The following is a 27,087-nucleotide window of genomic DNA, read 5'->3' as shown; positions in this document are numbered from 1 at the left end:
CTATTTCTTTTTCTCGGCGAAAGAAGTGAAAGGAGATCGCGTTGCACGCCGAGAAAAAGCCAGCCAACGAAACAAATATAAAGCGCGAGATATGTATTAACGCTCGGCAGTTTCTTCGCAAAAGCTGTGCACCCGCGCCGAGATGGCGAGAGCGCCCGGCCAGAGAGCCCGAGCGGGAGAAAAATATCGCATGAATCATTTATCAGTCTGGCTGCGTCTGGCCGTACGTCCTACGTACTTGTAGCTAGCTGGCGGGTCCTTGGCCTCCTCGCTCCACCGCCAAGAAATTGCTTTCTCACCCCTCGTGAAACTGCTCTCTGGCCGTCTTCGGCCGCGTTTCCTCGCGACCAAGGTCACCATACTCGCAAACGGTATCTCGAGGATCTTTGACTTTTGACTTCGACGGGTATTTGAGAAGCGGCCGGTCGCGCGTTTCTCCGCTCGTCATTGGGAGGAATAAAATTTTTAATCCTTTGGCCACTCTTCGACTCGCCACTGCGCTTTAAATCTTGCGCGGGGAACGCAAGCTACACGCGTTGTGAATTTTTTGTTCTGAAATTGCAATATTTTCCTCAGTTTTAAATATATTTAACAGTATGATAGTATACTATACTACAGTATAATATATTATAGTGTACTATATAGTAATAGTATAATAGTATAGTATACTATATTAGTAATATTGTATATATATACTATACTAGTGTAGTATACTATAATCGTGATATAGTATATAGTATATATAGTAATAGCATAATAGTATACTATAGTAGTGATATAGTATATATATATAGTAATAGTATAATAGTATAGTATACTATATAGTAGTAGTATAATATATTGTAGCATATAATTATGGCATACTATAATATTAATATAGTATACATATAGTATTCTATATAGTAATAGTGTAATAGTATAGTATATCGTAATAGTAATATAATATATACTTATATAGTATACTATAAGTATACTTATATAGTAACAGTATAATATATTATATTATAATATTATGGCATATTATAATAGTAATATAGTATACCATAATATTATAATAATAGTATACCATAGTATACACAATATATATATATATAGTATTCTATATAATAATGGTATAATAATATAATACCATAGTATACAGAGACAAAACAAATAATAAACTCATCACTTTTCAATAATTTCTATCCCAAGTGATGTACCGACGAGTACAAGATGAAAGCGACGAATTATTCTATACGGTTATTATTGGTCGCTCGTTATGGTTCGCAAATGGCAGTTGCCGGCGCAAGTGGTTAAAAGAGACGAAAAAGAAACAGAAAAGACGAAGAAAGCGAGGGTGAAAAAGTCGAGCGGCGCCAAAGTCCAAATGTTCATTTACGCGACGTCGACGAACCGTCGATCGATTCCACGCAGATCTTACCGATCGAGGAAGATCGTTGCACGGACGATAGATGGACGAAATCTCTCTCGATCGTCGGTGGAAAAAGAGGAGGAGGAGGGAAAAAAAGCTGGCGGCGGATATATGCCGGACGATAGCCGCGCGAGTGGAAATCGTCGGTGCGTGTTCGCCCCCCGTGTCTAGATGGAGAAGAAAGCAACGGGGTGAATCCCGGATACGGAATCGAAGCATCCCGGCACCGGTAGCGACGCTTTATTGCGATTTTTATATTTCATTCCGTTGGGGTCCAGCCCGATCAAAAGCACTCTGCAGTATGCATGCTGGTGGCCGAAAGGGAGGGCGGGGGGAGGGGGGGGGCGAACTCGGATCCACCTTTGGTACTTGGCTGCGCCGCCGAGAGACCAGAGGCAAAAGCGGGCAAGAGGATATTCGCCGGAGCGACCGAACGAGTGACAAAGATCGACTGTTTACGCGGCTGGCCGCGCCGGTGAGAGCTGCGCGGGGGGCGGCGGGGGGTGGGTTTGGAGCGGAAAAGAGGGTGAGAGGAGGCCGAGTGGGAGAAAGAGGACGAGAGGAAACACCAATTTTTCACCCTCGAATAAAATTATTATCGACGAATGAGTAAGTGGGTTGCAGGTTATCGGGTGGTGGTAGTAGTAGTAGTAGTAGTAGTGTAGTAGTCGTAGTGGTGGTAGGAGGAGGAGGAGGAGGAGGAGGAGGAGGAGGAGGACGGAGGGTGGAAGCGGGTCGGGAGCGTGACGGTGGAAGGGCCAGAGGGTGAGTGGGCGGCGGGGGGGGGGGAGAGGGGGAGGTGGAGGAGGAGGTTGGCTCGCGATGTATGGCGTTTGAAAAAGCTCGCGGCGGCGAAGGCGAAAGAAAGAGAGAGGGGACACGCGGCGGTTCCGCGGCGAGAGAGAGAGAGAGAAGGAGCGCGCGCGACCGGCTATTTTTAATATTTAAAATTTAATTTACAAAATGCCACTGGCTGCCCTCTTCCGCGTCCGAGGCTGCTCCCTCGCGCGCGCACGTACCCCGAACGCAATCGTTACGGTTTTCGCTCGCTCGTACGCTCGCACGCTCGCTTCACTCGACTCGGCTCCGACCCTGTTCGCTGTTTCGCGCTCAGCCCCTGCCGCGCGGCGGCCCCTCCGATTCTCCACGGCCCTTCCAGCCTCTTCCCTTTAAACCTCTTTTCGCTCTTTCGACACGCTGACATTCTTTTGTTCGTTGGTTGATTCGTTCGTTCGTTCGTTCGTTCGTTCGTTCTTCCGTTGACTTCTTGCCGTCGATCAACCATGAGAAACGGAGAGACGGGGCTAGAAAAAAATCTGGAGCGACGACGACGGGAAATCCGATTGTCGGCGATCGAGCTTTCGATCGTTCGTCACGAGAGGAAGGATCGTGGGCGAGATTCGGTGGCCAGAGAGCAGCAAACGCGTATAATCGGTTGGTCGGTCGGTCGTTTGTGCCACCCCTCGACTCGCGCTCGTCCTCGAAGAAGGGCCGGAGGGCGATTATTCGCGCGCAACATCGGTGTCATTGTTATCGCGGTTGCCGTTGTCCCGGTCGTTGTTGCCATCTCACGCTATGACAATTCCACTTTAGCGCGCGTCTCTATCTTCTTCCTTCGTCTCATCCACCCTCCGCCTCCTCCTCCTCCTCCTCCTCCTCCTCCTTCTCCTTCTTCTCCTCCTCGCGCGTCGCGCCGTTCTGTTTACGGTGCTCGTCGCGAGGGAGATAGCAGGCGCCTCGACGAAACTTAAGCGGTCGTGTACCTTAGGTATATGCCGCGGCTTCGCGTGTACCTACATAATACGATGTAAGTTACGGCGCGCCATGTAACTTTGGCACTTTGGACAATAGCTGCATCTCTCTCTCTCTCTCTCTCTCTCTCTCTCTTCCTTCACCGTCTTTCCCGGCAACTTGCTCCTATACACACTCTTTGCCTCCGAGAGATACGAAACAAACGACCACAAAATACACGACGCGGTGTATCGCGCGCGCCTACAAAGTCCTTTCACCTAGCCTCGCGTTAAACGTTGATCCATCGCCCATCCATTTCTATTTCTCTCTCTCTCTCTCGAAAGATTTCCCAAAATTTCAAACGGCCCGTTTGTCGTCAACGTCAACGAACGAAATGTGAACTTTGACTTATCATCGTCGATAAATGTTGATCGGTACGTAACACGACTGTCCTTGGACAGTGGACAGAGAGAGACAGACAGACAGACAGACAGACAGACAGACAGACAGAGAGAGAGAGAAGAGAGAGACGGAGACGGTGATATATAATCGAGGTTTCGGGGGAAGCGGATCGCCGATCGAATCGATTGCCGATCTCCGGGAACGAGGCGGAGAGCGAGTGGCGAGTAGCAGCGAGTGGCACGCGGATAATTCGAACGTGTCGACGGTGCCGGCGGTGGCGGTTCGGCGGTGGTCAGAGGTGAGTCGTGAATCGCGGTGGCGGTGAGTTAGTCGCGTCAGGAGCATTGACGGTGGGTGGGTGGCAGGGATACGGATGGAAAGGGAAGCTGGTGGAAAGGGGGTGGACTGACCTGGCCTCAAACGAGCGACGTATCTCTAATCCAACGCCATAGAACTGACCGGTGCTATTTAGTCTGAATTGTATCGGATAAAGCGAGTACCGTGTAGCACCACCATAGTAACACCATGCCCTCTGTCGATCTCTCCTGCCCGTTGCTCCTCTCTCTGTAACTCTGCTCTGTTCGGTCTTTCTCCTCTCTCTCCTGCTCGCTCTCTCGCTCGCCCCCTGCCCCCTCTGTGATTCCCTATTTCGGTCGGTTGGCCGGATCCTCTCGCTCGCACTCGCCATTCTCGAATATACCCTTGTGCCGCGTCCCTCGGCCTCGCTCGGTCGTTCTCTCCGTTCTCTTCGACCGCCCTCACCCCCGTGGAATCAATTGCGGTCGCCATGACTACCGTAATGGAGATCCAGGACCAGGAGGGTGCCTTTTCCACGGGAGGTTGACCAAAGCGTATCCCGTAATGCCTACACGTCAGGACGAAATCAAAGACCGGGGATCCGACGCATCGTCGACCACCTCGATTCGTACCATCGCGAGACCACCCATCCACCCCGCTTACGCCGTGGCCTGGCCTCCCTCCCCCGCTGCCCCTTCTTCCCTTCATCCCTCGTTTCTCCTCTTATTGAGCTCGATCGCGCGGAAAGATCGCGCGTCGCTTCGCTTTTGACGCGGGAACCGGAACGAGCCGCCGAGAATAAACGAATAAATCCGTGTCGCTGGCTCGATCGCGACGATCCCAACGTACGTACGTACGTACGAGCGCCTCTCTGGTTAGATATATACGAACGGGGCAGATAAACGACAAAGATAAACGGGAAAAGAGGGCGGTGGGGGAGAACGAAACGAAAGAGCATTTAGCCAGAGCGCGCGGAGTACGGATCGACGGCGATGGCATGGCAGGCACAGGGTGGCGAGGTGGTGGTGCGCGCGCGAGTCGGCCATCGCCGCGTGTCCTGTCGACTCTCACGATACGTAACGCGTATCCGACAAAAGGCAGCGCTTGGGATCACGCGATCGGGGAACTCGGGTAGCGGTAGCGGCGTCGGTGTATCAACCCTTTTCTCTGAAATCAAATTCAACTCGAACCCTCTTCCAACCCTCCTCCTCTTTCTCTTCCTCCTCCTCCTCCCCCTCCCCCCCTCCTCCCACAATTTGCCTCGTTCTCTATCGGTTTCGCGGTTCTTCGGTTTTACTCGTCTCTGTTCACTCGTCGTTTCTTCGTCTGTCGGTCGGTCCGTCCGTCCGTCCGTCCGTCCGTCCGTTCGTTCGTTCATTCGTTCGTTCGTCAGCTCGTCCATTCGACCCACCGTTCTAGATGTAATTACATAATGGTTTTACGTGCACCCTCCTCTTCTCTTCTCGTTCTCTCCCACCCCCCGAGAATTTGCTTTTCTGTCTGTTGCTTCGTCCTCCCCCTTATACCGTAGCCATCTATATCCTCACGCACACGCACGCAGACAGAGGCAAACGGGCAAACAGGCAGCTAAGCGGACTGACGGTCAGGCAGGCAGGCAGGCAGGCAGGCAGAAAGGCCGCACGCACATACGTAACATACGCACGCATCGACCCTTCTCTCTCTCTCTCTCTCTCCACTCTCCTGCCCTACCCCCCTTGATGCAACGGTAGAAATACGTAGCTCGCGGTTTATCAATATTGCACGGTTGCTTACACGAGGGAGGAAACAACAGAGGAAAAGGGAAAAAACAGCGCTCTCGTTGAAAAAAAAAAAACCTGTCATTATTCCTCCTAGCCTCTTGGCGATGGTCTGCTCGTTGATCGGAAAAGTCGTTCATCCCCCTTGGCGAGTCGAGTTAATGCCGGATGAAGGAGAAATCGGGGGAAAACGTTTAGCCGCCACCGCCGGCCCGCTCTCCGTCCGTTTTATTCAGAGAGCTTCTTCTTCGGGTTACTTTCGCGCGATCGCTGTGAAATTTTTCTTCGGCTTCTCCTCACCTACTAGTGACCGAGACTGCTGTGGATTTCAACGCCACGTACAATATATATATATATGTATTAGGGATGGGGAAGAAGCAAGAGGCGTCGCACGGCCGACGCCAGAGCGGACAAACGGGGACAAAGAGGGGGGGGGGGGGGAATCCTTCCTGCCGGCCTGGCGAAAGGGTTAAAACATAGGGGCCGTTGAAAAATTCAAGGGGATTTCAGCGGCTGAAAAACATTGTTTAGCCCCCTGGTAGCTCCGGTCCGAGTAACCGGTTCATCTATTATTTCCGCGACACCGAGTAGACGCGTCATGCGAAACGCGGACGCCGTCCCCGGCCTCCTCTCTCTTTTTCCCTTCTTCCTCTTGCAAGTTTGATCGCGTGCGCCGCGCCGCGCCGCGCCGTGCCGCGTGGACAGTCTCCTTCGCACTGGAATCGCCCATCTCGTTGTTTCGCTTTTACCATTTCGCGTTATTCGAGACCCTTTCCTCGAGTCGTCATCGAATCGCTTTCGTTTAATTTCATCGATTGTCCAACTGAATTTTGTAAATGTTAACAAACGTAGCGTAGGTTTAACCACGTGCGTTGGCTACTGGTTGCGGACCGTAACGAGCGGCCGAACCGTACGCAATAATTCGTCGCTTTCTTTTTCTTTCGAACTCGTCGGTACGACGTCACTTGATAGAAGAGTTATTAAGAGGTAATAAACTTGTCATTTGTTTTGCCTTGGGTTACGTTTAAATGTACTTGAAACTGAGAAAATGTTGCAACTTTGGCACAAGAAATACTCGACGTGCGTGGCACGCCATTCCAGCGCAAGAGGTTAATGCGCAAAATATGTTGTGCGAGGGAAAACGATGGGTTAAAATACTGTAAATACTAAATAGCAAATACTAGCAGTTACTAATGTGCAAACATTAAATAATAAATAAGTTTGTAAACGCTAGATAATAATATCACGATTAAACCCTTGCGTTGGCTACTGTTTCGCGGACCATAACGAGTGACCGAACCGTACACAATAATTTGTCGCTCTCTTTTTCTTTTGAACTCGTTGGTACGATATCACTTGATAGAAGTTATTAAGAGATAATGAATTTATTATTTGTTTTGCCTGTGTATTTGGTTATACCATAGTACACTATACTATTGTACTATTACTATATAGAATACTCTATATATATGTATATTCTATATTACTATTATAGTATATGATACTATTATACTATTACTATATAGTACACTATATATATATACTATATTACTATTATAGTATAATATACTATTATACTATTACTATATAGCATACTCTACTGTTATTCTATTACTATATAGCATACTCTACTGTTATTCTATTACTATATAGCATACTCTACTATTATATTATTACTATATAGCATACTCCACTATTATACTATTACTATATAGTACATTATATATATATATATATATATATACTATATTACTATTATAGTATATTATACTATTATACTATTATTATATAGTATACTATATATATACTATATTACTATTACAGTATATTACAATATTATACTAAACTATTATACTATCAAATATATTCAAAACTGACAAAATATTGCAATTTTTGGACAAAAAGTACTCGACGTGCGTGGCACGTCATTCCACCGCGAGATGTTAACAAACGAACCGCGACCAAGGGATAGAAAGAAATTCGTAGGTTTCCGAACGTACCTTGCGGCTTTCTCGAAAAGGCTTTCGCCTCAATTCTCGATCGGGCCGCGTGAATCTGTTCGACGAGAAGGGGGACTCGATCGGGCCGGTTGCTCATAAATCGAATGGCCGGCGTCGATGACAACGTTCGGATCCTCCCGTGGGACCCGCTGCACGCCGGGGAAAGTCGTCCACGCGCTGACAAACGTCCTTCCTCCTCCGTTCGACTGGTCTCGCGAATCTCGCGCCTCTCGATCGATCCGAGTTTCGAGAAAGAGTTTTCGAAAGAAAAAAATCAGCAGCAGCAGGGGGGGAGAGGGTCGAGATCGAGGCAAAGCTCGCTTGCGCCAAGGGGGTGGCGCGTTCGGTGTCGAGCGGGGGCGACTCTTAAATCTCCCGTTGCAAGTGGAAACTCTATTTATTCTTCGAGCGCGAGGCTTCTAAAATTAGGCGAAAGCAGGAGCTAGAATCGATAGCAGCACCTAGTAGTGGTAGTGAGGGTGGTGGTGATGGTGGTGCTGGCGGTGGTGGTGGCGGTGGTGGTGGTGCTGGTGGTGGTGGTGGTGGTGGTGGTGGTGGTGGCGGCGATGGTGGCGGTTGGTGGAGGCAGAGAGGAAGAGGTAGAGTCGGTAGTGGTAGTGTTGTTGTCGACGATGGTGGTCGTGGGGGGGTGTATCGTGGCGCGATATAGAGAAGGTCGGAGAGTAAGCAACAACGGCAGCCAACCACCCTGCCGCCCAACTAAATTAATCTAAGTAATTCATGTCGAAGTTTGTTCCGCCGCCTAGTGTATGCGTATGCGTGGCGGCCGCTCGATGTGTGCACGCGCTTTATCGTGTGTACACACTGCTCCGCGACCACTGTCTCACCTGTACCGCCGGGTACACGTACGTACGGGCCACGTAAATATCAGCGATTCTCGCGCGAGGCTCCTTTCCCACTCTGGGCGAGAGGGGGAGGGGGGGTGTGTCTCGCGCCCCTTTTCGTCAATTTTACGCCAGCATTCGATTCTTTTTTCCTCTTCCTCTCTTTCACCTGGTCCGCCGCGTCTTTCTTTTTCACGCGCGCGTGTCTGAAATAAATCAACAGTCGCCGAACCTCTCCGCACGCTTTCGGGTGAAACTGCTCGAGCGGGAAAGAGCGAGCGAAAGCTGGTGCCCGAGGAAGGAAAACCGGCGGCGCCAAGTTTTCGTTTCCCTCTCGAGGCTACAGAGAAAGAGAGAGAGAGAGAGAGAGAGAGAGAGGAGATGGGGGTAGGATCGAGAGCCCGGAATGCTCGAAATAGTTTTGCCGCGTCTAATTCCGCGGCTAATGGAGAGATTTTATCGAGGTCGAGGTGATAAAGCGGCGAGGGACAGCGGTGTACATTCGCGTTTCGTGCAAGTTTCTCGGAAACTCGGCCTTGAGCGTCTCGCCGAGTGCCGGGTGAATTCTGTCCGTCTCGCGATTCTCGTCTCTTAAACGACGTGGCGAACTCTCGCTCTCGGTTGTCCGGCGAGATTTCGTCGAAGATCGAGCTTTGCCACCCGAGTTGAATGATCGGATTCACGAGATTTCGCGTGACGCCCGTTCACCGTTACGTTCGAGAGCCCCGTTAATTATAATCGGCGAATTCGCTGGAAGTGGCTCGGCCGGGTCGGGCGAGCGCGCGGCCTTCATGATTTACGAGGACAAAACGACGGAACTGATTTAGAAAATGGTCGATTCGTATCTCGTAGTCGGGCGGTGGTCGTTGCCTCGCCTATAAATAACGTCGTCGCGCTCTTCTCCGACCGCTCTTCGCCGCCGGTAACCTCGGGTTTGTGTGATCAAGCGATTCTCACGAAGGCGCGAGAACCACCACCCGATAATCACGCGACACTTTCTTTCCCGTCGTCGTTTTCGTTCCTTGCCTTCGAAAGAAAGACGAGACGCTTCACACTTCCGATGATTCGGAAGGTCGTTTGTCGCGCGACGAAGGAAGAAGAAAAAAAATGAAGTCCGGAAAGAGAGAAACATAAAGGGTGTTCGTTATTTCGGAGGAGAGATCACTGTAGTGCCTTAGATGACGAATAAACTGTCCGGTCGCTGCTCCCTTTGTCTCGAGTGCGACTGAAATGAACATAACACGTGTGTGATCCGTGAGTCTGCAGTATCCTGAAGTATCCAACTGTTCCGCACCAGACGAAATTTACTGACCACGGCGTTAGTTATATCTTTACGAATGCTAACTGGTTCAAATGTTCTCTCTCTTTGTCGTAGGAGGAGTTGCCTTTTTTTTTATTATTAGTATACTATTGTCTATATTCTTATATTTTTATTAGTGTCTATATTTTATTACTCTTGTCTTTTTAACTATTGTCTATATATTTATATTTTATTAGTGTCTTTTTTACTATTTTTACTATATTTCATTAGTGTCCATTTTACTATTGTCTATATTTATATTTTATTATTTATATTTTATTAGTGTCTATATTTTATTACTATTGTCTTTTTAACTATTGTCTATATATTTATATTTTATTAGTGTCTTTTTTACTATTGTTACTATATTTTATTAGTGTTTATTGTCTATATTTATATTTTATTATTTATATTTTATTAGTCTATATTTATATTTATTACTATTTTCTTTTTTACTATTGTCTATATTTATATTTTATTAGTCTATATTTATATTTATTACTATTGTCTTTTTTACTATTGTCTATATTATTATATTTTAATAGTGTGTTATATTGTGTTACATTAATTGTATAACGTTGTTGTCTCTTTTTTACGACTGACTCTCTCGAACCTTCCAAACGTTGTCGTCGACTGTCTATTCACGTGGAGTGTAGTGTGCGTGCGTGCGTGCGTGAGATGTGAGCGAGGCGTGGATGATGGTGTGTCGGAACACTAACCCATCCCCCGTTTTAATTTTAACAAAAAAAGTAATCGAAGAGCGACTCGATGAGATAATTGAGAGAGACGTGGAATTCCGCGGTGGATGTTGGCCGCGCGTCCCCGATGTCCCGTTAGGTCGACGAACATTATGTTGTGCTCGTTCTTCTTAAGCAAACACGGGCAAACGGGCAAGCGTCTGTGCACGAAAGACCGGCCGCGATAACTACGTATATATTACGTGTTACGCGGCGTGTCGAGGCCGCACCCATCGCGAGCACACGGAGCCTCGGCGTTCGTTTTACGAACGAGGCGACAGAAAAATGGCGCTGCAGGAAATAGATATTAGCTAACGGGTCTAACTGCCCTCCCACTGGTTATGGATGTATAACCAGTATAAAACGATTCTCGAGAAACCTCCTTTCCATCCCCTTTCAGGGTGCGGCGATTCTCACCCACTCGCTCTCTTTCTCTCACCTTCGTCTCTCTCGTTGGTTCATTCGCGAGGCGTGCTTCCAACGTTCGAAGGTGAAAAAAAAAAAAAAAAAAAAAAAAAAAAAAACTGGTAACATTGCAGCAAACTACTCGTAATTTCGACGAATCTGTCGCAGAAAATAACTGTTCGGAGGCAACAAGGGTGTTGGACACGCGCGAAACCGCGAAAACCAGGATCTAGCGTCCCCTCCAGGCACCTTTGAAGCGCGTCAGCAGCGTGCCTACTTTCGAAGCGTAGGCGACACGAACGAACGAACGAAAGGGGAGGACGCGGAGAATCCGCGAAAAATTCTTTCCGCAGCGGTGTGAAACTCGGTCGGGACATGTTTTTCCTCGACACGCGAGGTCTGTCCTTTCGGCCCCAAGGGGAGGGAGCGTGGCGTAACGCTTGCAAGCAGACGACGAACGAAGGGGAGCGACGTTGTCACCGACGCGCGGACGAATTATTTTTTTCCGGCGGACTCGTCTGCAGGAGCATAGGTAACGCGCGATGCCGGAAAAGTAGGAAATCCTGTCGAAAAGATTAGAACACGGGCCGCGCCTGTGTCCAAGTAATACCAGTCGGGTAATATCTCACCATTAGGCATAATCATCCCCTTACACATCCGACGAGCACATCCACCCGGAGTCAGCCCGGCCCCCTAATGCCTTATAATTTATAACTCACCCCCCAGGTCTCTGCCGCCGCTTCGTCTACGCCCATTCTGCCGCATTCACGGCTTGGATCTCCTCCTCCTTCTCCTCTGCTCTTTCTCTCTGTCGACACAATCCGTGTTTTCTGAAAAATACGTACTCATTGTCTGTCGTGATTGTTGGATGACTGAGTTAGCAACAGTCTACATAAAAGTAGTGGACTGTGAATAGTCAGAAGGGCAAGATCCAGTAGCTGGTGATTCGTGCACCTTCCCCCCTTTCACTTGACGATGGTAACCCGAAATATACAGGGTGTCATACGTAACTGGTGGATTCTACGTGAAAAACTGAATGAAAAACAATCCGTGTTTTCTGAAAAATACGTACTCATTGTCTGTCGTGATTGTTGGATGACTGAGTTAGCAACAGTCTACATAAAAGTAGTGGACTGTGAATAGTCAGAAGGGCAAGATCCAGTAGCTGGTGATTCGTGCACCTTCCCCCCTTTCACTTGACGATGGTAACCCGAAATATACAGGGTGTCATACGTAACTGGTGGATTCTACGTGAAAAACTGAATGAAAAACAATCCGTGTTTTCTGAAAAATACGTACTCATTGTCTGTCGTGATTGTTGGATGACTGAGTTAGCAACAGTCTACATAAAAGTAGTGGACTGTGAATAGTTAGTCATGAGGGCAAGATCCAGTGGTTGGTGATTCGTGCACCTTCCACTTGACGATGATAACCCGAAATATACAGGGTGTCATACGTAACTGGTGGATTCTACGTGAAAAACTGAATAAAAAATATAGAATAAAATTTTTTCATACGGAGCTTCATTTCGGAGAAAGAGTGGCTTTGAAGGTTTATCGAGTACGCGTGCACTTGATCAAGATCCAACTCGACGGATTTCATTATTATCTCTACTAATATTTGTAAATATTCCGAATGTTGGTACGCGAGGGCACAGAACTGTCTACTCTTCGCCAATTTCTTTCTAGTTTAAAAATTGTTGGAAGTGACGTCCACGTTTGTCGCATGCACGACTGTGCTCTTCTTATTAAATTTCTACCAACATTTACTAATGTGTTATTTTGCAGTTTCATTGTTGCAAACGCTGTAATAATTTTTTCTTTTAATTGTTCGACGTTCGCTATGTCGCTAGAATACACCATAGATTGAACATGACCCCGTAAGTAAAAATCCAGCGGTGACAGGTCCGGAGATCGTGGCGGCCGATCCAATATATCGGTAGTTTTCGTTAAAAAAATTTCTCGCTTCACGATTGAAATGCGATGGTACTCCATCTTGTTGGTAAATTAAATTTCTTCGAATTTCAAGACGAATGTCTTTCGATAACTGAGTTGAATCTTGATCGAGTGCACGCGTACTCGATAAAAACATTCAAAGCTGTTTTTCTCGGAAACGAAGCTTCGTACGAAAAACTTTCATTCTTATATTTTTTATTCAGTTTTTCCACCAGCTTCCCGTTTGTACCACCAGTTACACGACACCCTGTATAAGGACATGCTCGGAGGAAGCAAAATCGGCAAAAGATCTCGTACACGACCGCAGTGTTGCAACACTGAATAAACCTCTCCAGAATTACAAGTGCGTTAATTCCATTACACGCTCCAACACGATGTTGATGAACATACCGAAGAAAGAGAGGGGAAAAGACACAAGCCTCTGGCAAATTGGTAGTTTCTGGATTAAATAACAGCAGCGGGCTGGCAGTTTACATTAAATTGTTCAGTTATAGGTACACATATGTTTCCTTGATACACTTTGCCACAAATTATTTTACTCGCACTAATTCACAAACTGCCGCGACACCTACGCTGCATAATAACATATGTTTACATAAATGAAAGAAAGATTGTTGGTTGAGATCTACCGATATCCACGACGAGCGATACGTACGCCGGTTTTTCTAACCCCGGTGAGGCGAACTTGTACTTGAAGCGAGCTAACGACCGGCAAGGTGACGTAGGGTGAAGAGGGGTGGGGGGCGACGAAAGAGAGTGGAAACCGGCGAGTTGACGAGAGCTGAGGGAGATGTCAGGGGGGGGGGGGGGATGAGGTGAGAGGGGGTTGCGTCGGGTCGGCAATTATTCGGCGCAGGAGGGCACAGAGGCGCGAGTGCTCTGGCTAGGAACCGGGTTGTATTGCGGTTGGGAAATTTCGAAGGCGGAGGAGAACGCGTGGCGAGTGAACGAGAATGAGAGAGAGAGGGGCTAGGGGGCCAGGCGATCAGCATTTTAAAATAGAGCTATTTTTAATTATGCCGGCTTGGTCGGTGATCCGCGATAGAAGAGAAAACGGGGGTGGGGGAGAGACGGCAAAATGGAAGGGGAGGAAAAAAAAGGGACGCGCGCGCGCGAAGTGAAGTGAAGTGAAGAGAAGAGAAGAGCGAAAGAAGAGGAGAAAGAGGCGTCTCTGTCGCGAAGCCGGTCGCGGTCGCGATCGCGGTCGTGTTCGTGCGTTTATCCACCTACGACACGGCATATTAAAAATCGGTGCGCACGCCCGCGCGTCCGCGTCCGCGAGCGTACTCTGCCCGGGATACGGGTTGCCGATCTTTTCCGCAAACACGGAATTATATGTAAGCCGTAAGACATAGACAAAGGGAGGAGCGGCGGATAGAGAGAAGAGCTCGGAGCTTGCTACCCCAGCCTCCAGCCCCCCCCCGTCCCCCCTCCCCTTGCCCATGTGCTCGCCTGCCGCACGGCGGATATATGCCTACGTTGCGTTGGCTAGGTTCGATAGAGGCGCGCGCGTGTACAGAGGCGAGAGACCGTGTCATCTGTATGTCCTGAACCCCTTTTGCCCCTCGAAACGTTAAGCTCGCCCAGCGGTACACAGGCCTTAAGCCGCATCGTCGCCGATCCCCCTGGCCCCTTTTAACCAACCGTCCCTTAGCTCTCCGTCCGTCCGTCCCTCCCTCCCTCTTTCTCTCTGTCGTCGCCCTATGCCAGGCTCCTCGGCTCCTCGGCTCCTCGCGTGTTGCGCGATACATCGCGTCACGACCAGCTATCCGCCGGGCACTGCTCTTACCGCCTTAATGCATTCGGCAAACATTCGCCGAGCGTTGCCAACGGGTCTTTATTTACACTACGGATTCTTCTTTCCCGTCGCGTTCAGCGCGCGGAACGTGGAGAGGCGTAGTAGAGGGCTGCGGCGTACAACTCCTCCTTGTACGTACGTACGTACGTCTCCGCTTCTTCCTTTTTTTTCCCCCCTCCCCGCTTCTCTCTAGGTAGATTCTAGACTGTAGCACGCCCTCCTTTCCAACCGATCGTTCCTTCGTTCGTGACCTTTGACGAAACGTCGAAACTTTCTCTCCTGTTTCTGCGTTCCCTTCGTCTCGGTCGAAGACCATCGACCAAAAGACGGTCGATCCGCGCGAACGAAATATATACACTCGCTACTGAAACTTTGAACGAGGGTAAATACTCGGACGAGATTCTCTCTCTTTCTCTCTCTCGAGTTATTATCGCTGTTATCCGAGTATCAGTTGGAAAATAATATCGCGTAATTAGTTTCAGTTAAGGGTAAAACCGGATACTTGATATGTATTATTGAGCTTTGTGACGAAAAATCAGATGGCAGGAAAGCAAAAATTCGCAGGAAAGATTCGCCGAAACCCTTGATTGAAGAGTAATCTTTTAGTAACGACCTTTGGTGCAGTAAAAAAAAAGTGACCAAACTTTGTGGAGAAAATTGTTTGGCTCGCGGTAAAATAAAATTTTCTGGTGGTATACAAACATGTACCTCGCAAGGATGACTATTAAAAGACGTATAAAATTCAACGCAGTTGTAAAATCTTTTATTTTTATTAGTTGTAAAAGTTTTACTCCACTCTTCCCAGACAGAGATGATATTTGATGATGTAGTGCAAGAGATGATAAAAATATTGTTGATAAATTATATTTGTTACAACGTCAGTCAGTATTCTGCCGTTTCTCTGAACAAATGAAAAAAATACCGCGTGTTATTCCTGTCAAAAAAGGAAAGATAATAGAAAGCGAGTTGTTTGAAGATTGCAGTGACGACAAATTTGTTTTTGATCTATATAAAAAATAATTTGGACAGCGATGGTTTTGATGATGACATTATTCTGGATCAAAACGTAAAAAGGCAGGGAAACTTCAATTTAATACTTCCACTGACAGCGAGGAAGATAAAAAGTAAATGACATTATATAATACATAGTGAAAATTGTCTGGCAAACGAAATCTTTGAGGGAAACAGCATTCTTGAACGGGGGATGAATTTTTCAACTGGATTCAAAGTACAAACCTAGCTCACGGATAATTGAATACTTTTGCTTATTTTGGAACGTTAGACAGCAAACGAATTTATTTGCAAGACGAACTGTTGGTAAGAAGCAAATATATCTGGGCAAATTGGGAATGACGTTACAGTTGCGGAAATGAAGGCTTTTATCGGTGTTGTATTGAATATTATATAAAAAAAAAAGTTGCATAATAGAATACAAAAGAATTAGAGGAACAAAAAAAGTAAAAAAAGAAACTCCAAAAAAACAAAGTAAAAAAAGAAACTCCAAAAAAAATCGAAGTTGTGAAGAAGTACTTGGAGCGCAAAGATAGGTTAGGTTAACACATTCCGCGTACCGCACTCAGCGCTCTCAACCTCTTCACATTTTTGGAGCAACAGGAAAACTTTGTACAATGCACATATGCACATCTTTAATTCATCATTAATAAAATATTCTTAAATTTTTCATAGTAATATTTAAGAATCTATTTATTATGTATTTTAGATTTCAACTATTATTTATTTTATATTTGTATTAACACATTGAGGACGGTATGCTCTGATACAAACATATAGTATTTTCTCGTATATTTTGAATAATTTAATATACGATTGAAAGGGAATGTACAGCATTTGACAAGAGTATTATTTCATTAATAATTAAAATTATTAGTTATTTTTCATTTTAGAGGTATTTTATTAAATGAAAATACCTCTGGTAACGTTTCTTGGCGTGGTATGTTAGGAGACAATTTCCCTACTTTTTGAAAAATTATATAACATTGTATAATTATATATTATATATAATAATATATAATAATATAAAATAAATTATATGTAATATTATATAATTTATATTATAATATCATATAATACAATATAGTTGCCCTCGTGTCCCCTTACAACGCAGAAAAGCGTTCCCCGTTCGCAACGTTGAGACACGGAAATTCTCGCGTCCCGTCCGCAACGTGTTAAGATTTAATCGATGATTTCTCGAGTTCTTCGCGGGCAGATCGAACGAAGGATGCATAAAACCGTGTCACCGGCGATCGACGCTCGAATCACGAATTCGCGGAACGGTTTAATCGTCTTTCGACGCGGTGAATTCGTCGTCGACTTAATCCGTAGCCGGAACCCGCGGCTAATAACCGCGGCTCTAATTATTTTTCCGAGAATTATAAGCGGCTTTCCCCTCCTGGGGAAAAGAAGCTAACCGCCGCCTGGCGAATGAAATGTTTCTCGAAGAAGCGGCCCGCTTCGTTTATTTCTTCCGGTTACGCGGCTTGTGTAATCGGCTTATCGGGCGGCGGCGCGCTCCTTTTAAATATCGACGCTCTCTCCTTCGCCTACTTATCTACTCCCTCGCGCGTGATTTGGAAAAAAAGGAAAAGACGTAGCATAGATTCTTTCCTCTTCTCCTCGCTTCCTATTTTGGACTTTGGCCGCGGGACGTCGAACACAGAGAGAGAGAGAGAGAGAGAGAAAGTACACCACCATCGTTCGGCGAATCCGACGCGGTGCGGCAAATTTGACGTATTGCATGCCCGTCAAATTGACGTGCGTCAACGTGCCGCCACGGTTCTCCCCTCTCCTCTCTCTCTCTCTCTCTCTTTCTCACCAACCCTTCGCCGAGCGTACGTTTTGTTCTAATACAGTCGGCGTTACAGCGATATCAAGCTCACGCTCGGGAAAACATTATCGCTTTATCGCGTTCGTAGAAATCACGCGACAGAGAGAGAGAGAGAGAGAGAGAGAGGAGCGAAATAAATTTGAAGTTCTCGGCTCGTCTTTCGTCACACGCTTCGGCGGCTAGAAATCAACTTTGGGTGAGGGCGCGTGAAAGAGAAAAAGAAAGAGGGGATGAAACGATGTACGTACGTTCCTTGACGATCGTGATTAATAATCTCGAATTCGTAATTAGCGGCAATGGCGCGCGGGTGATGGGTGGGCGGGTGGGCGGGAGAGGGAGAGCGCGGGGGATGGAACGGCAGTCGGGGTACGTCAACGGAGAACGATCGAAGCTTTTTCATTCGTATTACAAACGAACCCCTAAAAAATTCACCGTTGAAATAATTAAAATCCCTCGTTTTTCTCGTCGATTACATTTTTGTGCGGTTCTACGCATGCCGGCGATATCATATCGTATGGTAAATTAATTCGTTTCGATTTAAAAAAAAAAGGAAAAAAAAAAGAGGCGGAGAGGGGGGGAGGGAGAGAAAAAAAGGAAAAAGGGATTATAAAAGTTTCGCGGCAATGCCGTTGGAATTAAATGTGGAAAATTACATTTAAATTAATTGTTTTCCGCATGCTCGTGCCGCAATCCCCCCCCACCCTGTCCGTTCGTTTTTTTCCCGCCCCCCCGGTTTCGAATCATTGGCACGGTGTTGGTTAAACCGGCGAGTGACGAACACTCGACGACATCGTCGCGAGGAAAGGATTCGTCGAGCAGCGTTGTGTCTCTCCAAGCCGAAGGATATTCGAAATAAGCCCGATACCAGTAGCGGTATCATCGGTATCATCGTCGTTGCGCGAGAGCAAGAGCCGCAGCGGGGTACAAAGGGAGAGAGAACGAACGGTTCCGCTCGGCTGGTCGACTGGTCGGCCGGTCGAGCGGCGAGGGATAACGCGATGCAATGGAAATCAAGCGCAACCCCTTACCGCGGATTGGTATATACGAACCATCGGCCGATGGAAGCCATTATCTTGATATGCTGGCCGAGCATCGAACCGGCTCTCTCCTCGTTCCGTAGCCGTATAATTAAAGTTGCCGGCCGGCGAGGGCAAACGCGCGTACGCGCTCCGATAGAAACATTTTTGCCTCTCGTTTCTCGTTTTCTCTTTTTCGAAGACAGAGCGGCGCGGGGGTCGGTTGCCGCGTGGATATATATCATCGCGGATGGCGCGATGATCTCTCTCTCTCTCTCTCTCTCGGGGAGAGAAGAAAGAAAGGCCGCGTCCGGTGGAGTCCGGTTTCGATTCTGTACGTAGGCGACGCGTAAAATAGCTGCTGAAGGAAGAGGAGAAAGGGAGAGAAAAAGAGGAGAAAAGATGGGGAAAGAGAGAGAGAGAGAGAAGGGAGGAAGGAAGAAGGGTGTCGCCTAATAGCGGCAAATTACGCCTTCTTACTCTTACTTGTTTCCGCGAAGTACTGAAGAAGAGGGCGGTTGCCGCCCGAAGTAACTCTCTCGTTTTTATTTCCACCGTTTCGTACGTTCGTTCGTTCGTTCGTTCGTTCGTTTCGTCGCTCGTCCTTCCTCCTCACCGTTCTCCACTGCCACCTCCTCTACCCGTCGCCACCCCTTTCTCCTCTCTCTCTCCTTTTTTTTCCTTCTTTTTCTCCCTTCTCTTTAAGTATTCCGCTCAAGAAAAACAGCCATTAGCGAGAGTTTTCGCTTTTCGCGCAAAACTTTTACTCCGTACCGTAAATTCTCCCTTTCTTTCTCCGGCGGGGGGTGGGTGCGAGCAGTCGCGAGAGAGCGCGCGCGAGCAAAGAAGGATGACGAGAAAGTAGCGCGTCGGGCAAGAGGGGGGCGGGAGGGTGGCATGGGTGGGCGAAACGAACGAAACGGCGGCCAAGGAGTGAGGGACAGAGGGGGCAAACGGAAAGAGAAGGAGAAGCAGAAGGAGGAGGAGGACTGGGAAGCGAAGAGGGAAGAGAAGAGAGATTGCCGAGAGAGAGGAGGAGGTGGAGGGTGGATGGGAAACTCGAGCGAAACTCCAACTTTCGCCCGCATTTTTCATCGTCTATAAATTCTTATTTATATGCGACGCCATGTTTCCTTTCGTTTAGAGCGCGCTCGAGCCTGCCTGCCAGCCAGCCAGCCAGCCAGCCAGCCAGCCCGAGCAGTTTCCACAGATATCGAGGCAAATTTGTCACAAAGCGTTTTCGCGGGCGCGGATCGGCCCCGGCCCGTCCGATCCACCATCTCGAACGCGCGCACCCGAAATTGCCAAAGTTGCAAATGTTCGTCGCTGTAAATTTAATGCATCGCGCTTTATTCCGTAGGCGAGGGGGGAGAGGGGGGAGGGGGGAGGGTGCTACCCTTCCGCCGTCTACACCGCCAAGTAGACGAGCACCTATGTAAGTGCGCTCTCGACCGTTCGTTCTGTTTTCTCTCTCGATTTCCCGTTTTCCCTCCCGGCTCGCTCGCTCGCTCGCTCCGGCTGTTTGCCCCTTCACCCTCCTCGTTCTCCGCCCTTCATCTCCGAAGCGGACGAGAACGCTAGGCAGATAGGGCGCATTTACGCCGACGAGCCAGGCTTACGTTGTGCCCCCGTTCAACGTACACCCCGAGTGTATTTACGTAGAATTCGATGGTACGCTCGATGCGCGAGGCATCCTCGCGCGCGTACGAACGGCAGAGCAGGAAGGAAGGAGGGCTATCGAATAGGTCATTAATCAAACCACACCCTGGCGAATAGGCACCAGGGGCGGGTGGTATACCGGGCGTCTTTCGCGGAAAGGATTCGAGGATAATAGGGACGATGTTACAACGCCTTTGCCGCTTGTTGTAGAGAGACAAGACGTGAAAGCAGTCGCTTTCACGCGTTGCGCGTACGCGCTCGCAGCAAACTTTCCCAGCGACGTTCTGTCTGGAAGCTCGCGAGAAGAAGAGTGGTGGCCGGTCGGTCGGCAGGAGGCGAGATTCTTATTCCGCCGAGTAAATTAGAGACGAGTCGCGTATCAAATGGCTTTCCCCTAGCATCCCCACCCCCTCCTCCTCCTCCTCTTCCTCCTCTTCCTCTTCCCCCTCGTGCCCTTCTGGGCCTGTTCGCTAGTGCACTCGACGGCGGTGGTGAATTTAGCGCGGCGCGCGTTCCTCGTCGTCGGAGTGGTTCTAGTAGGGTTGCGATCCCCCTTTGGCCGGCGCGCTTCAGCCGCCGCGCAGACACCGGCGACGAGAAGAGCGAGAGAAAGAGAAAGAGAGAGGGTGTAAAATGCCGTCGCGTCCCGATGCCTCGGCGAAAAACTCGCCGTTGTGAAAGGAGGCCGTTTGAGGAGGAGAGGAGTTGTGTTTTTGTATTCTCTCTCGAAAGTCGGATTCCAAAGGAAAAGAAAAATTGTCGCGGGGGGAGGCGGGGAACGTGAAACGTGTCGTAAACCGAGAGACTGGCGCGTCCCTGCGTAACGTAAGCTGCGAATAGGGGTAGCGATGCGACGGTCGAAGGGTGAGAAGGGGTGGGAAGGGGTTAAATGAAAAAGAAGTCCCGCGATTCCGATTGCGGTGCGCGCAGGGTGGAACGCACGAGCCGAGGGGTGGCTTTCGAATTAGCGTATTTGAAACTTGGTATACAGCGCTCGATGGCGCGGCACAGTTGCCAAGTGACGTATTATAATATTTCATCCCCGTGGTACGCGGTTACGCACACGGTGGAAAGTGTGTGCCGCGATTGTGTGTGGGCGGCCGCGCGCGCGGGTAGGCTGCTCCACCCCTTTGCGCGCGTTATACGCCACACCGTGCCAGCCGCGTTTTATGTCTCTCTCTCCGACCAACGTAGACAGTAAGCACGCGTACGTACGAGTAATATCGTTAATTTGTATGTGTTTGAGTTCCAAGGGGGAGCAGAACCACCCTAATATATTCACGTGCGCGAATAGGATGTACAGTCGGTGCAAAATGCATCCGCCGTCGACGTCGACGTCGACGTCGTCCTTGCCCATCCTCCTCTTACCCCCTTTTGAACGATCGAAGAAATTTGCCGAAGAAATGATCCGCGAAAAGAAGAGAATCTATCATACGTACGATCGTCGTTTCTTCCCCCTTTTTTTTCTCTTTCATAAAAACGTTGCAAACGGGGCGGACGAACTCGATACACCGATTACGAAATTTCGACGCAGCTACCTTTCCACGGTGGAAAGTGGAAAGCCCGCGAGGCCCAGGGGAGAGCGAGGCGAGACAAGAGGTGGCAAGTTTTCGTTCAACGCCCCGGCCCGAGTACACCGTGGCTCCAGACACGATACTACACCGTCTCGCCGTAGTGTGTACGTATCTTTCGGACGCGTACGATGAAACGATGCTACTACTACGCCTTCGATCGATAGCTACGAGAAGAAGAAGGCAACATTCCAAGGAAAAACCAACATCGGGCCAATTTTCGACCTTTTCGACCTTTTTTTTTTTCCTCTTTCTCGCCTCTTTTTCGTATCTAACCTATCCCACGTTTGGGTAAGGGAGGGAGGAGATTTTCGTTGACCGTTTCGGCCGGAAACTTGTCGCCTAGGCAAGCGGCGGGCGGCTAGCTGCGTCGGATATTCCTGTTGATCGTGGCTTCGTTTCGCCGAAGGGTAACGAGGCGGTACGTAGGTTATTATCGCGGCTGCGATTCGAACGCGAGATTCGACTTTGAGAGAGAGACGGCGCGAGAGAGTGAGCGAGAGAGAGTAGCTATCGCGTGGCGATCGATGTCGAAAAGACGAGGGGCAGAGAGAGAGAGAGAGAGAGAGAATGAGAGCAGGGAAGTAGAGAGGCAGAGAGAGGTCAGAGGAAGAAAGAGACAGAGAGAGAGAGAGAGAGAGAGAGAGAGAGAGAGAAAGGCAAACCGTGAAAAGGCAAAAGGGAAAAGGAGGAAGAAGCGATCGAAGAGGTGGAGAAGAAAGACGACGCGTGTTTCAGCGAGCGCGTTAAGCGGTGGATAAGAGGCGGTTATAGAGGGTGGCAGAGGATGGACAGGAGGGTAGGCAGAGAGCAGTAGGTAGGTAGATAGAGGAAGAAGGGTGGGTAGTGGGTTAGGAGGCAACGAGTTAAGGCTGGTAGGGGTTGCTGGAAAGAGGCGATCCTCTGGCCGATCGTGGACGGCGGTGGAGCGAGCGAGCGGGCGGTGAAGGTGGCGGTGGAGAATAGTGGAGGAGGCGCGGGCCGGTGGGGGAGGCCGGTGAGGACGAGGACGAGGACGAGGAGCAGGAGGAGGAGGAGGAGGAGCGGCGGGCGGCGGAAGGGGGGAAGGGTGAGAGAGCGAGCTGGCAGGACGAGGGGATGAGAGAACTCGGAGGGTCGGGGTGGTACCAAACACTGTGCTCGCTAGCTCGCGTACTATTGTGTATACTATTGTTCTGGTTGGCTAATATCCAAGATGGCCGCCCGGTTATACTCGCTTCCGCGGTGTGCGTGTCCTCACGGCGTGCTCGCGAGAGCTAGCGCTCGTACGCGTTCGCACGCGTCGTACGCGTGTTCGTACATATATATATATATATATATATATATATATATATATATGTGTGTGTATATATATACATACATACATATATATATACATAGATATATATATGTATATATAGATATATATACGTATATATATATATATATATATATATATATATATATATATGTGTATATGGAAGGTGCGCGCGAGGATGTGGCGTGCTGCAGGAGCGAGTGGCGACGAGGCCGCGAGGGCCGCGCGCGCGGGGAGCAACGAGCTGTAGGAGTTAGGGGGCGGGGGAGCCGCGGGCCGGAGGTATGCGCGTCGGTGCGCTCAAGTAACGCGTAGGCATACGTATGTACGTACGTATTTGTGGACGGGGAATTCAGTGTACCGAGCAATGCGCGGGAGCGATGCATATATACGCGTGAGATAATAGCCATTGGCGGAGCCTTAGTCTCCTCGAGGTATATCGATCTGGCGTCGTTGCCGAACACCGAAGACTTCCTGTTGCGGCGGGCGGCGGCCACCGCGAACCCGCTCGAGCCGCTCTGAGCCTCCTCTTCGTGCGTGTCTAGTCGTTATCGTTACCGTTACCGTCGTCGCGCACCCGAACCCGTTACCTCTTCCCGAAATACGCTTCCGTTTTATAAACGCTGTCTTTCTACGTCGGCGTCGCCGTTCGTCGAGAAGAGACGGAAGAGAAAAGGAAACGGGCCGAGGGAGAAGAAAACGATTCGATTCACGGTTGTGCTGCGCGAAGAAGGGCAGCGAGGGCCGAAACGTTTATCGCCGAAACGAAGAAGAAACGATTACCGCGCAGACGCTCGGCCGCTCGTCGATGTAAATTATTATCCAAGTTTTTTCATCGCCGGTACTTTCTTCGTCGCTTGGATAAAACCCCGGAGCCCTCGCTCTAGTCCTTTTTCTCCGTCGCTACGGCTGCCTCGTCCCAACGCTGGCCGTTTTTGCCCGTGTCTCCTCTGTTTTTCCTTTTTTTTTTTCTTTCTTCTTCTTCTCTCGTTGCTCGTTCGCACACACGCACACACACACGCGCGCGCGCGCGCGCACACACACACCACACTCGAGCCCCGTTCGCAGTGGCGCGTAGACGCCGGCATAAAATGTAGATTAATATAAATATTCATAAACACCATAAAGTTTATGTCTCGGTAGCAGGGGCGGGCGAGGGCGAGGGCGAGGGCGAGGGCGCGAGGGCGCGAGAGCCGAGCGAGCGCTAGGGTGAGGAACGAGCGGTGCGTTTCGCTCGTCGTAAAACCACCCCAGCTCTCTCTCTCTCTCTCTACCTTTGCACGCCTCGACCCGGCCGCCGGAGAGAGAGTCGTCGTCCCCTCCGCGCCGTGAAAAGATCCACGGGAAAAGAGAGGGTTGCCAGAAACGCGCGCACACGCCAAAGGAAACTGCGTCGCACTGTTTCGACGTTCGCCTCGTTTTTAACCTTCGACCCTACCGCTCGCGTACGTATCTATATATATTCGTTTCGCTTCTTCCGGACTAAATCGGTCAACGGCTCAATCCGCGATTCGTTCCCCCGTTCCATCGCGGGAATCGCGACAGGACATTTGAGTTTTAACGATCGTTAGCAGAGGAGTGGAGAAGCGATAAGACGCGGGGGAGCGGCGCGCCTGCCAGCCGAATAATGGAAAATGCCGGGTGGGAAAGGGGGGAAAAAAGAAAGAAAGAAAGGAAGGAAGGAAGGAAGGAAGGAAGGAAGAAGGAGAGGAAAACAGAGGAAAAGGCGAGAGAAGGGGAGTGGCGTTTCGCGATTCAGCTTTGAGCAGCGTTGCATGGCCGCGCGACACACGCGCGTGCCCTTATAATTAATGAATTAATGGTCGACTAACGCGATCCTCGACGGAAGCGTGGCATTTTTAATTTTACGACCACGCGACCTCTAGGTTCGCCGGTTCGCCGGTTCGCTTTCGCCACGGCCTGTGGCGTGTTGTGATTTTTATCGGGCAATTAACGCCAGGCGTACACGTGTTGCGCGCCGCGAACGTTTACGCCTCGTTGACGACCGGTCGTCGACAATTAAAACGAAAACCCCGAAGAACGACGACCGGATCTCGTCCGCGAGCGCGTGCCACCGCCGGCCAGCTTCGCCTGGTGTTCTCTCTCTCTTTCTCTCTCTCTCTCTCTCCCTTGTTTTTCTCCTTCTTCCTTCGTCTTCTTTGCCACGTCGACGCGTCGCGCAATCTTCGTCCCATCGCGCGCGTTGCGTGGGCGTTTGTTGTTTCAATGTCGCGCGTTCCAGAAAACTATGACGGTTAATCTAAATTTAAAGGGGGCGGGGGATGGTGCTGAATAAGAGACGTGCCGGTTTCATCGCTTGTAAATAAATACAAGAGCGCGGTGCGGCGTTTCTTCCAACTAGGTCTTCGCTGCTTCCAATATTTATAGATACGACGAGAATGGCGGGACACACACGTGCACATAGATACACGCCCGATGGTGCACGAAGTAGCGGCGGAGGGGTATTAATTGCCACCCTCCCCCAATCGTCCGACTCTTTGTCTCCCGTTCTTGCGTTCGGACGTGCTTACATTCGTTGAAACAGCCTCCCACTTGAAATCTATTATCCTAAGCACACGGTATATTTACCTTCGAGCATTGACTCGCCTGTTTGGCCGAGGGATCGAGCAAGTTTCACCAGCTGATCGCAACTCTGGCCCGATGTACCTGCGCGCGCGCGCGCGCGCGCGTGAGAATCGTAAATTGCAAATTTTCGATCCATATATTTTTCTTTTCCTCTTTGAGAAATTTTCGATATTATTTATACGTATTAACCAGTTACGTCTTTGTCAAGTATCATGGTGATCTTCCAACAACGAAGAGCGTGCGAGAAGTTTTTGAATTTTTCTGTGATAAATTGAGATTCGGAGAAAATTTCAAAAAAATAAAAAAAAAGGGGGACAACCTTGTTTAAATTTCTAAAAATGTACTAGTGTTTCTGTGCAATCTGTAAAATTCTCGGAAGAAAATTACAAAGATCGGTCACAAAAACTATACTAAAGTATACTAAAACTATCTCTACCAGGACCAGTCACAGTCACTGATCTTTCAAAAATGCGTAATAACAGATTATTTTTTATATTTATTCATTTATTACTTTCTCACAATGGAACTCTACGTTATGTGGTACATTATTGTTACTAATTAATTCTGTGTTATTAATTTATCTGTGAGCATGATCCCTAAATGGGGGTTGGCACATTTTATCACTTACACAACTCGACAACAGCAGCAAGTATAATAAAAAACATATGCTTTGGTAACAGAAATGTTAAAGAAATTTCTATTTTATAGTTTAACAGACAGCCGCGATACAAAATTATTTTGATTTTGAATAAATGAAAAAAAAAGGAAAATAAATAAATTTAGTTGTCGCTGCAAACGTTATTACATCATTGCGGATTAAAAATGTCTCCCTCGAAGTAGGAATTTCAAAATAAAATTGTCAAACCGGCATGGTGGTTGTGGTGTTAACGATCCGCCGTCAGTAAGTGCGGCGTCGTGCACTTGGATCGTCTTTAATCAAAGTAAATAAATCATACGGAGCAACGCCGGTCGGAAATACGTGCCATTCCCCATTGGTGTTGATCATTCCGCGAAACTCTGTTTCCTCGCGTCGTCAATTATTTTCGTACGTGGAGTTTATTATCGTATCCCTCTCTCTCTCTCTCTCTCTCTCTCTCTCTACCGATATCGGAGATGTAGACACACACGCCGGTATTAATAAGAGATCAAATTAAGATCGCTTTCGGGCGATCTGGATTGCCCGGAGGGGGCATTGACTCCCCTCGTTTCCCTCGTTTTTTCAATCCCGCGGAATCGAATCGATTTTTCACTTCGACGCTAAATCGTTTCAGCTGCTTGGCGACGCGAGTCACCGATCTCGGCTGGAAATGTCATCGAATTCGCGACAATGTTTTGCGAGATTCCAGTCTTTAACAGCCGTGGCGAGTCGAGGCGGGGCGGGGCGAAGTTTTGTATAATTATTCTCTTAGTTGTGCACGTTATTGTGCGCACTCTTAACGCGATCCGCGGGAGGAGGGGGCGGGGGGAGGGAGAGA

General features: G+C 48.7%; 1 long non-coding RNA gene across 1 annotated transcript in view; it reads left to right on the top strand.

The window, feature by feature from the left end:
• Nucleotides 1–17,048, top strand: part of LOC122532531 — a 52,611-nt gene extending 35,563 nt beyond the window's left edge. The window contains exon 3 of the long non-coding RNA XR_006307526.1: nucleotides 17,036–17,048. This is a non-coding gene — a long non-coding RNA (uncharacterized LOC122532531). The remainder of the gene's footprint in view (nucleotides 1–17,035) is intronic.
• The last annotated feature ends 10,039 nt before the right edge of the window (nucleotides 17,049–27,087 follow it).

The sequence above is a fragment of the Frieseomelitta varia genome, unplaced genomic scaffold (genome assembly GCF_011392965.1).
Source record: "Frieseomelitta varia isolate USP_RPSP 00005682 unplaced genomic scaffold, Fvar_1.2 scaffold_457, whole genome shotgun sequence".
Classification (NCBI taxonomy): domain Eukaryota; kingdom Metazoa; phylum Arthropoda; class Insecta; order Hymenoptera; family Apidae; genus Frieseomelitta; species Frieseomelitta varia.
Note: the sequence above shows the minus strand (reverse complement) of the source record. Positions and strands in the feature narration are given on the sequence as shown.